Raw genomic sequence first — 15,633 nt, forward strand, 5'->3', positions numbered from 1 at the left:
TGCACTACCTCCTAACGAGCGTATTGTAGTATCTGCAAACTCTGATAGGTAACCAATTGGTGAAGAGGCTCAACTGTTAGCTAAATTTTTAGGCATGCTAGCCTGTAATGGAATGAATTACCTATTCATTATGAAACATGGCATAAAGTTCCAAAAGAAGTTAAGGCCGATGCTTTAAATTTTATTGAGGTACTAGTATAATTAATTAGATATAAAATTTTTTTATTTTACATTTTGTTTACTTATTCAAACTTTTCTTATTGTATTATTACAGTCAAGATTTGTACTTGAAATGCCAATTTTATTTGTGCTTAAGTCATTGGGAAAGAAATGGAAAGATTATAAGCATAGTTTGAAGAATAAGTATTTCGATTGAAATACTACTATAGAGGCGATGATGGAAAATCTACCCTGTAATGTGATTTGGTGGCAATATGAACAATTAGTTAGATTTTGGTTCTCAAGAAAATAGAAGGTACTAATTTATAACTTTGTATAGTAGAATGAAATGATGAAAGTGTTTTATGGTTTAAGTTAGTAATATTTATATTTCTATCATATACGCAATTATTTTTTATGGCAGAAAAGAAAACAGATTAGGATTGGTAGCAGAAAGCAATAGAAATATAGCCACACAAGTGGATTAAAAAGTTTTGCAAGAAAGAAAAAAGAAATAGTAAGTTTATGATAATAAACTTATTCCAATGAATGAACTTTTTCTGCTGTTTAAAGGTAAATAAGCAAATTAACAATTATTGTTTTGTTTAATAGTTTTGATAGTTTCAATACATGATATTAAACTTATCTAAAGCTTTGAATTTATTTGACACGGATGATATGTATGAAAAAGTTATTGTTTACGTATATTTAGGTAAAAATATAAATTTGTTGTTATCGTTGTATTTTAACAGTTTGGATAACTTCAATACTTGATATTAAACTTGTCTGATTGATTGACCTTGGTTTCTACAGTTGATATGGGAGAAAACGTTGTCGTTTATGTCTATTTGGGACTATTTTTGCATATAAAAGGCAAATATACAAATTAAATTTTTGGATGGCTTTCAACATATTGAATGGCTTCAATCCATGATATTAAATTGGGAGAAAATAATTGAATTTGGTTTCCATGGCCGATATGTGTGAAAGCCCAAAATGCTTTTATTGTTTACATATGTTTAATACTATAATGTTGTTATAGGGCCAAAATATAAATACATGATATTAAAATTATTCAAAATTTTAATACTTAATTGACAGGCTTGATATGCATGAATAAATTACGGTTGATATGTATCCTATCAAATAACATATGTTTTTGTATAGGAGATTGAGATGAGTAGTAAAATTGGACGAGTGGAACTTTTTCGCATAACACACATAAAAAAAACGGATCTTCCATCAATGTCGAAACATAAGAATATTTGTATCATCTATTTTAACAATGGTAAATATTTACTCTTTCTAACATATTATCAATTAATCATTAAACTTGATAGTTGTATATGACAAATTCACGGGAGAAAGCGAAAGAGAAAATGGCTACTAAGATTAAAGTAGCATCTGATGGTTCTCTTAACATGCAGGAAATGGAAAATCGAATATTCATAGAAGTTGGTGGAAAAGATAGGCATGGACAGGTTCGAGGCCTTGGATTGGGTCCAACACTATCTATCTACTATGAACATAGCTCTCAGCAAGTCAATCTTTGCGAGATATTTCAATATTAAGAGGAGAGTTACAAACTATGCAACAACATTTTTAGCAAATGAAAGTAGAAAGAGAACAAAAGTGTGCCAAAATTAAGGAAGACGTGCTAGAATGGACCAAGAGCATGCAAAATTTTAGTAGTTGCATGATCGATTCGATCATCTTATGAATTTTGTGCAACAACAATTTTCAAAAAATGATATTGGTATTCCACCAACTCAGGTATTATATTTAGCAAATATTTAAATTTTTAAATATAAAAAAAGCTTACAATAAAGTGTTAAAAATTGTATGGTATTATTCAATAGGTTATTAAGCACGCTAGTGACCAAGGTGGAAAATTTTTTTCATCAATTGGCAGCTAGCAAAATGTATGCAGTCATCCATTTCATACATTTTAATTTTTATTTTGTTAATGTATTAAAAATATTTGAATGTTATTATACTAATTATTAAACTTTGTATTAGTTAGATGTAAACATGAATTAAGTTTATATTAATTTTAGCTTCTGAATTTAGCTTTAATGAAAATAAAATTTATTAACAAAAATAAAAAAAAAATACATTTTTACATAATGGTGGCATTTGCATTCAACAACGTCGTTAAATGAATAATTTAGTGGCGTTTGTATCATAAAATGCCACTAAAAGTAGTGGTGCATTTACCAGTAAATACCGCTAGTTAAGTGACATTTTTTTATACAAACGCCACCAAAGTAACAATGTTTTTCTCATAAAAATGTCACTAAATTAGCGGCGTCTTAAAAATACAAAAGTTGCTAATATAAAGGCATTTTTCAAATACAAATGCCTTTAAAGTGGCAACATTTTTAGTTACAAACGCCACCAAAGCAATGGCATTTTTCTCATAAAAATGCCACTAATTTAATGGTGTCTCAATGATAGAAACGCCGCTAAAATGACGGCATTTTTATATATAAATGCTGTTAATATTGAGGTATTTTTTTGAAAACGTCACTATTTTTCTCGATACGTGTATAGTCAACACTCTAACTAGCATTTTTCACAAACGTCGTAAATCTTTTATTGACGTTTATAAACGCCGCTAAACATTAAAAAAACGTCACTAAAAACCAAAACTCTTGTAGTGTCAAGATGAAAAATAAAGGCCCATTCGACCTTATTGGAGTTCTTTACATGCAAATGGAAGCCCAACCATGTCATGCAAGCTTCTAACCATGTTATGGAAGCTAAAAACTATTGAAAAAAAAAGCCAAACCATGAAAGAAAGACAAAAATGGCTGCTGCAAGGAAAGCTATACATGGGACGTGGGAAGAGGCGGTAAAGCTAAAAACTAAAATAGCATACTGTATGGGGACATGGGGCATTTGTGGGCAGAAAATGGAGCGAAGAAAAATTGAAAAGAAAAGACCGAAAAGGAAGAAAAAAAGAAAGAAGACATGGGTGAAAAAACTATACATGCAAGAGAGAAGGTGGCAAACTAGAGATTGCATGGGATAGAATGTGAAAGCAAAAGAAAAAAAGAAAAAGAATGAACAAACAAATGCCAAAAAATAGAAAGAAAAACTGCCACTACAATAAATATAGTAATTTGTGACAATTTTTTTTAGAGATGCATTATATTTCGTCAAGCAAAGTATGTAAAAGATGACAAATAATATACTTCGTCTCACGTTTATATTGTTTTGATATTTTATACGACGATATATAAAATTGTCACATGATAACACCACCAAAATCTTGCTGTCAAATTTTACTGCCAAATTGATTTTGTGAGAAATTTTTTTTTAACGTTTTGGATTTTACGTGACGTTATAATTTTATCATCAATTTAAAATTTTATTTGTGACAACTTTTGTCTAATAGATTTTAAGTGGCTTTATTAATTTTTGTCACGAATTAAACATTTTAGTTAACTATTAATGACATTGCAGTTTCATCACATCAATGTATAGTGTTATATGACTAGAACATAAATGTTATAAATTTTAACACCAAATTTATTTGGTGAAAACTTTTTTTGTAATGTTTCTTATTTTAGGTGACGTTATAATTTTGTCAATAATTTAAAATTTTATCTATGACAAATTTTTTTGAAAGATTTTAAGTGACATTATTAATTTATGTCACAAATGAATACTTTAGTTAACTATTAATGACATTGCAATTTTGTCACATCAATATATGTTGTTATATGATGATAACATAAATGTCACAAAATTTTACAACCAAATTTATTTGGTGGGAAATTTTTTTGTCATATTTTAGAGTTTAGGTGACATTATAATTTTGTCATCGATTTAAAATTTTATCTGTGATGAATTTTATTTGATAGATTTTAGGTGACTTTATTAATGTATGTTACAAATTGAACACTTTAGTTAATTATTAATGATATTATAATTTCATCATGTTAATATATGGTGTTAAGGGAAAATAAATAAGAAATAGATAAAAAGGAAATGTGCAAAAAAAAAAAAAGCAAAAAAAATGAGGAAAAATGAAAATTTAAACTAAAAACCCAAAAGGGTAGTTTAAGTAAAAATGGAAACATGAAAATAATTTCATTTAAGGATCTCAGGGATATGGATAATGTTTGGCTCAAAGATCAAGAATATCAATGAAATGTGTTTTTGAGAAAGAATTCTGAGTTGAAGCTCAGAATTATCTAAACAATCATTGTTCTGGATGTTGATATCCCATTTAAATAGTCATAGCATTTTTCTTATTTTTTACCAAATGTGTATCCCCTGAATGAATTGAGAAAATGTATCATATTTATTATGAATTAGAATGATGATAAATAAGTGAATGATAATGTCCGTAAAAGGTACCTTTAAAAGAATCCAAGATTACAGAAGTGAAAGAAACTTGAGAAGTTAATTTGAAAATGGCAAATGAAATATCCTAGTGATGAGTACAATAATGATTGGCTAATATAACATGTGAGTCATGACTAGACAAGGAAAATAACATGGATCAATTTACGAAATTTGTTTTAAGATTATTAGTGCTAAGAAGTTAAGAAAGAATACATGAGATGGTGGAGTCTTTAGAACCTTGTTACCACAATGGGAATTTTATGGTATTAATTTAGTGACATCGACATTACATATATTGCGTTTACATTGTACATATATAATTTGATAAATATTTGAATCCTTGATAATTGCATTTACATAATAGTTAGGCCATGCATTTGCATCATGCAAAGAACATTTGAATCATAGTATGGCACTACTTATTATTTAACACAAGCATTTACACCATTTATTGAGAATTTGGATTGTTGCATTTGCATCATTTAAAATGCATTTCCATTATTTAAAATGCATTTCCATTATTTAAAATGCATTTCCATTATTATCATGATATTTGTCGTATACAAGAATTTGACTTTGGTTGGAGAAAATTTTTTACTTTCGAATTCTCGAATGAGGAAGATCTTTTATGATGAGATCTTTTAGACAAGGAAAACTTTTCAAAATTTTAAAGTTACAGAGTCTTTGTTTAAAAGAGCTTTTTTTCAAAAAAAAATCATGATATATAAGATATCTGGGCATAATCACTAAAGTTTTTTGAATGTGGAGCTTTAAAATTTTGGATGTGAAACCCTAAAATTTTTCGAATGAGAATTTTTGAAATTCTCAATGTGAAATACTAAAGTTTTTTTAATTTTAATATTTGAAATTCTCAAAGTGAATCCCTAAGTTTTTTGAATGAAGATCTTTAACTTTTAGGCATAAATCTCTGAAATTTTTGAATGAAAATATTTGAATTTTGGATGTGAGCCCTGAAATTTTTTATGTGAATCCATGAATTTTTCAAACATGAAACTTTAAATTTTGGATGTTAATCACTAACAAAAATCTTTTGAATGCGAATATTTGAATCTTGTATGTGAATTATAATTTACGAATATTTACAATGACGAAGTTGAAATTTTTGTGAATTTAAAAATTTTGCAAATCTTTAAATTTTTTACAAATTTAAAGATTTTACGAATCTTCAATTCATGTGAATCTAAAATTCTTACAAATTTTTGAGTTTTTGCAAATCTAAAAGTCTTGCAAAACTTTAAGTTTTTTATAATCTAAAAAGCTCGAGAATCGATAATTCTTGTGAATCTGAAATTTTTACGAATCTAAAATTTTTACAAATATAAAGTTCTTGTGAACATGAAATTCTTGCGAATATGAAAATTCTTGTAAATCTGAAAATTCTTACAAATCTAAAATTATTACAAATCTATAAATTCTTACAAATCTTTCATTCTTACAAATATGAGCTTTTGCGAATCTTTCATTCCTGTGAATCTAAGTTCTTGCAAATTTGAAAATTTTGCAAATTTTAGTTCTTACAAATCTGAAAGTCTAGTGAATCTTTGTATCTTATGAATCTTAGAGTCTTAGAATCTTTCAATGAAACCCTTTGAATCTTTGAAATGTTTTGTGAACTTTTGATTTAAAGTTTTTAAAATTGTTTAGCCTTTGTATAGAGGAACCCATTTTTTAATTTAAAGTTGTTTAGCCTCTATATAGAAGAGTTTATTTATTAATTTAAAGTTATTTAGCCTTTGTATAAAAGAGCCCATTTCTTATCTAAAGTTGTTTAACCTCTGTATAAAGGAGTTCATTTTGTTAAGCCTCTTTTTAAAGGAGTTACTTGAAGCTTTTAAGCTTTATGCTTCTATTTAAGGAAGTTTTTTTAAATTTTTCAAAAGTCACACGTTTATATTTAAAGGTTTTTTTTTTTTTTTAAATTTGACTGAACTGGATGCAATGGCTATCTATATTTTTACATCATTTCTGTTTCAAAGGAATATGCAAAGAAGGATAACTATAAATATCTCATTTCATTTGAAAATTTTTTCAAAATTGAAATCGGCCTTTTACTGTAAATTAGGCCTTGATTGAAATGCTTGAGCCTAAGGATTAAAAGCCTAAAAATTTTAATTTTTGTTTTAATCTTAGTCTTAATGTTGATTTTGGTTTTTAATTTTAGTTTTTACTATTTCTAGTAAAAAAAAGTCCAGTTAAAAAAAAAGGTCAAAAGTAAAAAAAAAAGTCAAAAGCAAAAAAAAGGGAAAAGGAAAAATCAGAAACAAGGATTATAGATTCAATCTTGGATTTGATCAAATCAAATCACACAAACAAAATTACAAAATTAATTCACATCAAAATAGAATCAAATCACAAAAAAAATCCAGTTGAATTAATTTTGTTTCCAAATTGAAAGGGATTCAATCCCTATAAAGGATGCACATAAATAGCAAGCACAGGGCAGGCATCAAGCAGACAAAAATCATAAAGAGGAAGGAATCAGGCAAGAAAACAAAAGCAATTAGCAATTAAAGCTATTTAATTTTTTTTTTGCATTTTGGTTCTTGGTTATTAGGAAAACAGTTTAAGGATTATTGGGGATTAAGTTCATAATTTTGATTCTGGGTTCTAATTCATATATGAGTTTTAGGTTTTGTTTGAAAATTTTGAGATTGTTTTAATTTTGGATTTTTATTATGGATTTTGGTTTTTTTGGGATCTAGGATTTTTGGATTTTTGCTAGGAATTTTTTGGGAACTTATTTAAATTTTTGAGGTTTTTTTTTTTTTAATTTCTGGCAAGTTTGAATTATTTTGATGGAGTACACAATGGCTGGAAGGGTTTTATGGTGGTTGGTATCTAGGTTCATCCAATTTTATAAAAAAGTTTGAATTTTTTGATAGCTTATTGAAGTTTTCAATGTCAGAATCTGGGTTAATTAGTTGGTTTGCTAGAAACTTTTGATTTTTACAGTTAAAGACCTAGAGAAAAGACATAGAGAAAAAGTGTATAGAGAGAAAGGAAATTGCAAATCTGAAGAAAAGACTTGGGATTTGGCTTTTACACCCAAGTCAATATGGTGCCATTTTGCAAAGATAGGATCTAGTTGACCCAACAATGACCCGTGCGCCTACTCACTTAGGATCCGACCCAATTGCAAGGTTTTGCCTTTATTTTTATTTTTATTTTATTTTCTAATTTTTTATTTTTATTTTCTTGTTTTATATTTATATTTATATTTTATTATTTATTTCTTTTAATTGTGATTGAATTAATAAAAAAAGAAAAAACTTGACGTAAATTATAATATATATTTTGCATGATTTTATGATATATTTGCATGATATGATTCTATATTTATTACATGATATAATTTTATATTTATTGCATGATATGATTATATATTTATTTGTATGATTATATTTAATTTGATTACATGATTATTAATATATTTAATTACATGATTATTAATATATTTATTTGTGCGATTATATTTGATTGCATGATTTTGTATGACTTATATTTGTATCATTAATTAATATCTACATTATATTTTATATTTTGTCTGATATTGCATTGCATGATTTGTTACATGATATATTGTATTATAGCATGATTATATTATTATTACATTATATTTTATATTATCGCATGATATTTATATTATTGCATTATTTGCATGATAATTTTTATTTATTTTAATTATTTTTTTTCTCAAAATAATAAAAATAGTTTTCATAAAATCCTACTAACATATTAAAACATAATCTTTGAAAGAAATTCTTACTAACATATTGGAAGATATTTCTAAAAATAAATTATTCTTTATAAAAATTAGATTTTGAATCTCTGATGATGGAATTACTAAAAACATTGCAAATAGCAATATCTATATAAAGTTCTAGGAGAGAAAATCTTTTTCTAAATTTTACAACATATTAGAAAATCTAGATAAGACTTTTCAATAGCAAGATTCTAAATCTTATTATCCCATATAAAAGTTTTTGTTTAAAAAAAATTAAAATGAATCCGACGATGGAGCTTCTTCAAAATGTGATAAATAATCTCCTTAAATACTCTTGAGGTGAGAAAATATTCTTAAATTATTACTAACATATTAGAGTAATTTAAGAAAAATTTTCAAAATTAAATTATTTGATAAATTATAAAGATATTTTTTAAGCTTTGATAACTTAAAATCAAACTGGTACCATCATTTAGATGAGCGCTATAAGAGTGTCATAACTTTCTTCATACATAACTGCACTCCCAAACTTTTATTTGTTCCAAAACTAAAATCTACTATTTAAAGATATCTAAGTTAAACTTAGAACTTCTCTTTAAAATGAGATAGATTGGATTAAGTGGCGAATCATACCTACACAAAAAAAAATTGATAACGACTCCTAAAGTATATGTCTAGCCATAAATCCATAGATTTATATGTTATGACAAACTTGATGGATGATTATTTATAGATTCTTTTCATCAAAGAGACAGTTACCATCATCAAAGAGACAATTACCACTTCCAACATAAATAACATGAAAATAGTGACAGACCATATCTAATTTTAAAAAGATAAATATTATCTTTTCAAATAGATATTAGATTCATTTCAAACTTAAATAAATTTAAAAGATAAATATCTAACACATGCCAATTTCTACATAGAATGCTAGCTATGCTATACAAACCATAATTAGTATCATTTAATGGAATTAAACTTAATTATGTAATTTTAAAAATTTAAGATTTTATTTACAATAAAATAAAAGATAATAGATTTATTTGCATTCAATAAAAAGATTGAGAGATTATATCCATTTAGTAAAAAAATTGAGGACATCTTTGGATATTAAGCCTCAAACATAAGAGCCTTTTACGGGTGTCATGGTTTGGGATGTGGGATTGAAAAATTTACTATTAATTGCTTATTAGTGAGCTATAGCAGTCCAAAATCATGGGCTGGGATTGAACAAATTAACAAGCCAATCCCACATGAAAAATGATAAACTAAAATAAAACAAAAATTTATAGCTTTTTCTTTCAATGTCAAAAAGAACATATTTGTATGAAAGCATAAAAAATACCATAGAATTTTTTTCTTTCATTGTCAAAAAAACATTACGTATGAAAGTCAAACTCCACTTATAGTATATAGCCGCATTTCAAACATAAATTGAGTGTGAAGGAGTCAACTGTGATGATCATGATTCAGGGAATGACTGTCTGAAAAGAAAATCCTGTGCAAACGCACCCCTCAAGATGGGAACATGCAGCTCGTAAATTAGTCCTAGAGAAAACAACAACCATTAAAACTTATCTAGAAATTTCTTTTATCATTGTCATAATGTCTAGATCCAGGGATCCATCGCTAGACATTGTCTTTAGGAGTCGTCACCAATTTTTTTTATCTAGGTGTGATTGGCCACCTAAAGAATCTATCATTTTAAGGAACACCTAAGCCTAAAGGTCCCTAAAAGAATAGGTTCAGGTCTAGTAACTAGAATAGGGTTTGAGAGTACAGTTACGTGTGAAGAAGGTTATAGCACCCTCACAACACCCATCGAAAGATGGTACCAACTTAATTTTATGTTATTCAATAAGCTTTAAAATTTTACCAAGTAATTAATTATTAAAAATTATTTTCAATTGACTTTAATACTTTTAGCAAAAAATTAAGAAAATTCTCTCACCTCAAAAGTATGCAAGGAAACTACTGTTTCACTTGCAGAGGCTTTATCGTTGGATTATTTAACATTAAAAAAAATTTAAAAAGGAAAAGAAATAAAATGAAAAAAAAAAGAATAATAATTCAGCTTTAGATATAAATCCTTTTCTCTTCAAAAACTCATTACTTTTGTACAAGAAAAATTGATACTTTCAACTTTTCCCCAAAATGTTTTTCTGAAACTTTAATTTTGAGAAAAATTGATACTTTTAACTTATCCTTAAAATGTTTTTTTTTAAGGAAAATTGGTACTTCCAACTTTTTTCCAAAATATGTTTTTGAAACTTTAATTTCGAAGAAAATTGATATTTTTAACTTTTCTTTAAAAATATATTTTTTTAGAATTTTATTTAAAAAAAAATCATTAAAAAAATAAAAAAATAAAAATAAAATAAGGAATACCAAATTATTCTACTTTAATCAATGAATAATAATAATAACAATAATAATAATAATAATAATAATAATAATAAATAAATAAATAAATAAACCTTTGGAATGGCTCGGCTCGGCTTAATGTGGCTCGACTCCAAAAAGATCGATGGCTCGGATGTGAGGCTCAACAGGAAAATGGCTTGGCTCGATTCGACTCGAACCTAGGCGGAGAAGCAGGTCGCTGGATCGGGTGCGCTACGGGTCTGGTCGGATCTTGGCAAAACGCGCAGATCTTGTGAGTTTACTAACGCAAAAACGACATCGTTTTGCGGAAGGTATATAAGGCTGAAACTCGATTTTTCTTCAGATTTCCCTTCATTTTTTCTCTCTCTTCCCTTCTTTTCTCCTCATTCTCTCTAAATAATCTCAGATTTTGGTTGAATGTTCTATCAAAATCTGAAAAAAGATGTCGAAAACTTCAAAGTTGGCCGAAAAATTCAAAGTTCGTCAAAAATTTCGTCAGATTCTAGAAAATTTTCAAAATTTTTAAAAAAAAACTCCAAAAAATTTGAAAAAATTTTTTAAAAAAATTCTAAAGACAATCTTGCTTCTATTTCTTCTCTCTATTGTGTTTTTTTCCATCCTGTGGGTTCTGTTTTAACACCTATTTATAAGAATTGATCAAAAGAATTTCTAATCAATCTCAATTTGCTATGGGATTTAGATTCAATTTTTTAATCCAATCTCACCTCTGCCAGCCCCCAAATTCACAGCAAAATACACTCCAATTTTTTTTATCCTAATCCCAACCGAAAATCAATCAAGATAAAATAAAAAAATACATATTAATAATTAATAGATAAATAATAAAAAAATATATTAATAAATAATAATAAAATAAAATAAAATAAAAATATAAAATGAGCTTACGCATTTGGACCAAGCCCAATTAATCCGAACCTGACCAAATTAAGTGTCTACAATCATTTAAAAAACCCATCTAAAAAAAACATGAAAATATACATAAGCACTCAGCAGTTGTTAAACATGAGTTTAATGCATGCTATATTATTTTTAATGGTGGAACCCATTAAGCTTAATTCAATATAACATTTGTTGCTTGCATTTAATGCACTAGTCTCCAAACACTAAATTCAACAAAGTTCTACATAAAAGAATTTTAGAATAATAAATTCTCCAATGACGACCCATTTTTATGATGCAAAGAAACCTAAAAGGTTCAATAACATGAATTAAAGTGTTGGAGCATGAAGACTTATTACCAAGTCAGTTTGTTGAAGGTTGCTTATGTTTTTCATGAGTACTATCCATAAGATGCTAGTGAAAATGGAAAATTGACGGCAAGACTACAAAAGCTGCAAAGATTGAAGATGACTACATGCATATCACTATATTTGATTTTGGATTATTACTTTACAAACCAAACGCCACCTTAAGACATGGATTTTCTTTGCAATCTGTGTTATTTCCTTGTATACTATTATCAAATTAATTATTGTCAGCCATATTCGTGTAAGGTTTATATGAACCGTACTGATCAGGATGAATTTATCAAGTATTTACAGCAATTGCTTAATTACATTCTGCTGCCTGGCAATCTACATTAATTCATATACAGTTTTCATTTTCTACTACAAAATTATGAATTAAGTTCTTATAGCATCAAAAGATCAGGGTATTGAAGAGTAGTACCAGCAGTTAGCTACACTTTCCTAGAAACTATAACAAAATATTTAGTGCAACGATCTTATTTATGTGAAGTTTAAACATCTGACTTTTCCACAAGCCTTAAGAAAGTAGACATATATATTAACAGCGAACTAATGCGCCCAAGTCAACTACATATAGTGGTTTGGACTTTTGTTAATCCAACAATACTGATTATTGCCCTTTCACCCAGCATTTCCTTTCTCTCCTTATATTGTGAGGGTTTTAAGAAAAATTACTCAGGTAAAGTTTGTACAAATGTGAAATCTAGGGTGAGTTGGCTGGTGGTGGAGCATAAAGGTCACTGCCCTTGGCCCTTTTGGCCCCTTTGGTTCCTCAATAGGTAAAAGCATTTATTTCATCCCAAAGATTATGACTTTCTGGTTGCCTCAGAAAATGGAATCATAATCATTATTGTTTTGAGAAAATGGGTTGACATCATTTGTTTTCTCACAGTATGAAAATTTTAAATTTTGAGCAAAAGTTACTAGTAGTATGTAGGATTCAAAGTGGATCATATTTTCAAAACAACCCAAACCCCCTCTCTAAAATTTTCAAAAATTTTAACCACAGGCAGGAGAAAACTTTGAAAGAAAAACCCTAAAAAGTTGAAACATACTTTCTGCCATGTGGCATATCACTTGAATATCCTCATTCCCCACTCCAGAAAGAAAAAATGGCTCCAAAATTTCAAAAGGGTCTGCCACCACCCAGCCGAAAAGAGGAAGGCTGTTTGTTTATGATTATCCTTTTCTATTCTTTTTCTGTGAAGTGAAATGACAGAAGCACTTCTTGATCGGTGGTGAAATCATATGCAGCAGGTTTATACCAGGAAAAAATGAAAAAATCGTGTCCTGTAAGTGACCAACCTGATAAGGCTTTTAAGACTAGACTGCTAAAGGAATTACCCAAAGCGAAATTTTCTAAAAGTTAAGTCCTCTAAAGTGCCTAACTTTATCAGGGTCAAACATAAAGTTAGCAAGAAATGGATTAAATGTTGATTCTTTCACTCTCATGCCTTTGCCATTTTATCATCAATTAATATTTGTGACCTTCTGATAAACAGTAAAACAACTCTTGATTACGTCAAACTAAGAATATATGCTTGCTTTACCCCTCTTAATTTGGAGGCTTGCACTAAATACAATTGTTAAGTGTTGTTATTCCACGTTTATCAAGACTTAAGCTTTCTATGAACTTATATTTAAGTTAGACCTTTTCATGTGGATTGATTTTAAATTGAATATTTAAAATGATATCAAAATTAGATCTATCTTATTGTTCCTACTTTATATTCATTTTAAGTTTATCACATGATAGGTCACTTTATCTTCAGTCTCCACGTAATAGGGCCTGTCAAGTGGTATTATCTCATATTTTTTAAATCTTGAGTTTTATGTGATTTTATATTTAATTTAGGTTTCTTCAGCTTAATTAATTTTAGGTTAAATTCTTAATATGAATAATATTATATCACGATAATTACAATTACAAATATTACATTAACATATCCTTAGCTTGATTCTCTTTTTAATTAGTGAGAATTACACAATTGAGAATACAAGAACTTTCTTATAACCTCGACGGTGTTAATTTTCTCTCATTTCGTGGATTACTTCAGATTTCAAGCTAAATACTGTTCTTTAACTTGTCTGCACTTAACTATTTCTATGTTTTAATCAAGATCAATATGTATTTCGTTGAGGTAACTAACACATACGGATTAATATTTATGTATTCTATAAACATGGTTTCAACTGCAAGCATGGACAAACGGCAACAATGAATGCTGTGTTGACCACTGAAGGTAGAAAGAATCCAATGCCTCATGTCATCATGTTGCCTCACGAAATCTTTGCATGGGGGTTAAGACAGATCAGCTCCAACAATGTCAAAAAACAATAATCACATGATTGCTTCTATTCCCTCAATTAACCTGAAATTAGGAAGGTTATCTGCTTTAGCTGAAGCAGGTAATTTACGATAGCCCTTTAAATGTCAATTTTGAGAGAATGTTTGTTTACTCAAAAAAGGAGAAGCTAGGGGGCATAGCTCATAACCAAAAGTGCCAGCAACGTAATTATCATTGTCATGGTATCGTCACCCTAATCATTATCTTCAATTTATATACATACATCATCATCTTCATGGTCATCATCATGTTTGCAGCCAGCCATCACGATGAACATCTCTCAATCGCAGCAAATTAACATGATATTTCTGGTGAAGTTTATGCGTGTTTTATATGTTTCAATGTATTAATAATTTCTATAATGAATGACAATTTAGTATAGTAATTACTGAGAAATCTTAATTATATTGGTATACCAAATAGCTCCCAGCTGTAACTAAATATTCAAAGAAATTTTCTTGCCTTTGAAATGTCAAAGCAGTGCAACCTAGCCAGGGCCTAGTGGACAATTTAAGGTTTAACATCAACATACAACAAGGACTGAAGTAGGTCCATATTGATTAAATGTCAAGCTTCCAAGCAAAACTATATTCTTTTTCAGAAAAAAAAAAAAACTGGTATAAAATTTAAGTTTGAGACCATAATTAATGAAATAACTCTGGTTGCAATGTCAAGCACAACTATCATGTCACAAATTTAAAAAAGGAATAACGTAGGAAAGGAGCATCTATTTGCACCCAATAATTACCCTCCACACTTCAATTTTTATTATAAAAATATCTTTAAATGAAATTACTTAATTAATCTTTAGTAAATTACCTTTCAGCCCTTCATATATCCATTTCTTCTTCTCTTCCCTTCCATACACTCATTTATTAAATTCCAAATTCTAGAACGAAACTTACCTATAACTGAATTATATGCATGTATGATATGTATATACATAACAACTTCAGCTGGATTTTTCTTCTTGGAAAGTTTCTATCAGTCATAGAATGTTGACTACTGCAATATTTTGAAGTTTCATACTTTTTTTCTTATGATATCTTAGAAACCTTCATTGCTTGCCAATGTATTTACAAAATTCTTGTAGTTGTGAACTGTTTTCATTTCACTTTCTATATTTCTTTTTTTTTTTTCTAAATTTCCTTCGCATCTTCCATATTTCTAATGGTGCTTATTCTAAACTTTTTTGAATTGAAGTTTTTAAGATGATCTTTAGAGGTAGGGTTTGAGGGGTTTAAGTTGAACCGAAAATGGAGAAAGAAATAGGTAAATGGGTGTGAGAAGTGTTTAGAAAAGAAATAAGATATGTGGTTAGTGGGTGTAATGGGTAAAAATTATTTTTAAGGTTTTGAAGTTGGGTGGG

The sequence above is a fragment of the Durio zibethinus genome, chromosome 4, assembly GCF_047325235.1.
Source record: "Durio zibethinus cultivar Kanyao isolate XHJ-2024 chromosome 4, ASM4732523v1, whole genome shotgun sequence".
Lineage (NCBI taxonomy): Eukaryota > Viridiplantae > Streptophyta > Magnoliopsida > Malvales > Malvaceae > Durio > Durio zibethinus.